This window comes from Mastomys coucha, unplaced genomic scaffold (genome assembly GCF_008632895.1).
Source record: "Mastomys coucha isolate ucsf_1 unplaced genomic scaffold, UCSF_Mcou_1 pScaffold14, whole genome shotgun sequence".
NCBI lineage: Eukaryota > Metazoa > Chordata > Mammalia > Rodentia > Muridae > Mastomys > Mastomys coucha.
This window is the reverse complement of record NW_022196896.1, coordinates 106,266,626-106,270,413: the sequence shown is the minus strand read 5'-3', so window position 1 is coordinate 106,270,413 and position 3,788 is coordinate 106,266,626. Positions and strand designations below refer to the sequence as shown.

The 3,788-nt window shown below is 38.8% G+C and overlaps 1 protein-coding gene across 11 annotated transcripts in view; it reads left to right on the top strand.

Annotated features, from left to right (window-relative positions):
* Positions 1-3,788, top strand: part of Dock10 (dedicator of cytokinesis 10) — a 254,449-nt gene that overhangs the window by 150,262 nt on the left and 100,399 nt on the right. The window lies entirely within an intron of this gene.

Sequence of the window (3,788 nt, the reverse complement as noted above, 5' to 3'; positions counted from 1 at the left end):
TTTTTTTTTTACTTAGCAGTTGAAGCAATTAAGTATTGTAGCAATCACTTCTCAAATTTTACAGTAAGACTCTGGACCCTAGGGATAGACTTTTTGTACTAAGCACACCCCAGACCTTTACAGAGCCTGTAATGTCATAGCTGAGTTTCCATCCTGAAGTATTATGGAGGATACTAAAATCTATAGATGCAAAATAGTGTTGTCTGCAGCCTCTCAGGCCTCTGCTATTCCTGACACTTCATCTCTTAAAGTCTGGACCGCCTCCAGGAAGTAATAAGGCTGAACTTGAAGAATTAATTAAGTGTTGCTCACTACCCTGCTAGAAGGGAAAGCTAATTGCATTTTAATGCAGAAGCCAGTTTTCCATATGGAAAGGGCAATGAAGATCCTAATGCAGAAAGGATATGGTTGTCTATGGTTGGCCGCTCAAAGGGAGACTCTTTGGCCTTAAAATCTTTAGCAAAATCTTCAACAATACTTTGGAGATCATTGATTACATTTTATAATTACACCGAGCTGGAATTGTAAAGTTTTTCCTTTTTTGTTTTCTCTGGTAAGTGGGTCATTATTTCTAAAAAGTTCCATCATAGTCTTTTGTCTAATATTAAGCTTACAGGGGTGCAGTTTATATTGAATGCCGTTTCGACACACTTTTGTACCTTCTGACCTGTCTATTCTAGATGCCAGTCTTCACCATCTCTAACTCAGGTTTTGTTTCATTTCCTTTTAAAGCATTGTCTTAGGAGAACCTGACAGAGTCAAGTGGAGGTTTAGGGTCTGTTCTGGTCAGCTTTCGGATCCTAGTTTTGCTGTTCGCACCCTGAGCTCCTGAGACGCTCACTCAGCCTCTGACCTCAGGATTCTCATACATAAAACTGAAATAAATGTGCAAAAACTTTGGAAAGATCTTGGAGATTATGTGTCCATACCCTCCTTCACTGATTGCCCCCATGTTCATGACTTTGGAAGAAAGACACCCTATGGTAGAAAAGCCTCCAGTAACATGATTTGTGTTCCTCAAACTGATTCCTAAATATGTTAATTAATCCATATCTTTAGTCACTAATTCATTCCTTCGTTCAGTACTTTATTTAATGATTATATTATGCTTGGAACAGTGTTGAAGCATGGGAAATACCCCCTTTTGAAAGTCAAAGTCAGAGACAGACATCAGAGCAAGAGGACGGCTTACGTCAGAGCAACATGGCTGCTGTTACTCAGCATCCCTAGAGGACACATGCTGATATGGATGGCAGTCTCTGGCAGGTTCTGGGCATGCAGAAGAAGAATAACTTTCTTACATAGGACATCTCAAAGCTAATCTTCACACATGTCACCTTTCTGAGATGAATCTACAGAGTATCTGGGTCTTTGGGATTCTGTAAGATAGATTTTTACATATATGTGCCTTTTAAAGAGTTCATCGATAGATCCCTGCACTTAATCAAGATCCCTGCACTTAATCAAGACTTTGCACAGTATCTTCTCCCTTTATGGAAGCAGGGGTCTCTAGTTCTTTGTGGTCAGTCTCTTTGGGGTGGGAACACACATCAGGGGCATTGTCACCTTCTGGTAGCCCCACTTCTTACATCACAACTCTCCCTGACATATACCTTTTTACACCTGGGAGAAATTTCAAAAGAGATCATGCAAATTTTAAACATCACTCTAGTAAGCGCTTGGGCACATTTTGTGCCTGAGGATGAATCACACGTACACAAAAGCACAGAACAAATGAATAACCAGGATGACTCAGATCTGTTTTGTCAGGGATCTTTGCCAGATTCTCTTGAATAAAAAAAGAAACAAAAAAAAGAGACAGAATAAAATCTTTGCCTCAGCAAGCACTACCTAACTTCTAGGATCCTTTGGAAGTTCAAATTTATAACAATCCTGTAGTGAATATAGCATTTTAGCTTGCCTCATTTGTACTCAAGCTATATATTATTTTTCCCATGAAAAATTATTGGAATTTTAAAACATACACTGTAAGGGTGACTTCAAGGAGAGGGAAGTGTCAATTCTTTCTCAGGAATATTAAGTGATGATTGTAGTTTGCAGGTTCTTGAATCATGCTAACAAACAAAATACTAACCATGCTTTTTTTAGACTATCAATAAACAGTATTATAGGACAATCTAGAACAGATTGCTACCTCACTTTTATCCTGGGACTAAGGAATACTTATGTTTGGATTACCCAAACTTGGTCCTTCAGGCTTTCTTCAGTCATTCACCCATATATGTGTATCTCTAATCCTGAGTCTGAAACATAAAATTGGGCAGATCATTGGAACTCATTGACCAGCCATCCTACATGTATATATATATATATATATATATATATATATATATATATATATACTATATACTATATATGTGTGTGTGTATACATATATATGTGTATATATATATATATATATGTATATATATATATATATATATATATATATTTGGCATGAGTAACAACCTCAAACATTAAGTTTTAACACTGCAGTGATTACATTTATCACTAAACTATGCCTCCTTCTATTATATCAATAATATTACATTATTCCACATTATACTATAATCACACATTTCTGCCTTTAGTTTATTGACACTTTATTAAAATATAAGTTTAGGAGTTTGGGGAGATAACTTAGTCAATGATTGCAGAAAAATACGAGGTCCCAAGGTAAGATTCCCAGAAACCCATGTGAAAGCTGGGTGCTGTAGCATGCACCTCTAATCCTGAGTGTGAAACATAAAATTAGGCAGATCGTTGGAACTCATTGACCAGCCATCCTAGCTGAGAGGCCAATTTGCAGATTCAATGAGAGACCCTAACTCAAAAAGTAAGATGGAGAGCTACTGAAGGCACTGGCATTGACCTCTGGTCTCTACACACATGCACATAAGAACACATGGACTCTTTCACACACAGACATGTACATAACACATGCTCATACACATGTGCACTTACACACACACACACACACACACACACACACACACACACACACGAAGGGTAGTAGGAAGGCCTGAAGCAGGACACATAAAATGTAAAGTCAACAAGGGAAAGCACTTTGTGTGAATATTTGCTAATGCTGTGTGTGTGATTGACACTTGATAAATCTTGTTTCCTGAATGAATGGATAAACCTAAAGAGAGTGGAAAAGATGGAAGCCACCAGCATCACAAGGCTGGGTGGGTTGTCACATGTTAGTTCATTCTCTTTTAGTCCCTGTAAAAATCTATAAGCAATCCCAGTAGCATAGCAGGCAGAACATGGCACTTGGTTTGGGTGATTTCCCTCTTTCCTATTGAGCCTTTTGTTGGCATTTGTACTTTCCTTACAGTCTGTCATTGGGATGTTTCCAGGGGAAGAGAAGACCGGCTGCAAACTGCCACCAAATGGTCTGCCACCATTCCCTAAGCATGATATAGAGTCATAGAACATGTGTTTCCTATTGGTTATAAAACTGGGAGGTGTTCACTGGGAAAAGCCTTATGTCAATGACAGAGGACACTGAAATCAAGAAAAAGAAGGGAAATTGGGAGAGTATTCTCATTACTTCTTCATTACTGTTCCAATGACAATTGCATGTGGAATTACTCAAGTACTGTACTGATTTTTCCATATTTGTCTTTTCTTTTCAGTTGCTCTACCTGTGGTTGTCTTTGGCATTACAGAGAGAGGATCAGAAAGTTCTCCCATTGTAGGCATCACCCTCAGCATCACCCTCACACTCCCAGCCATCACCCCCAACACTACTCCTCAGCATCACCCCCAGCACCACCCCCGGC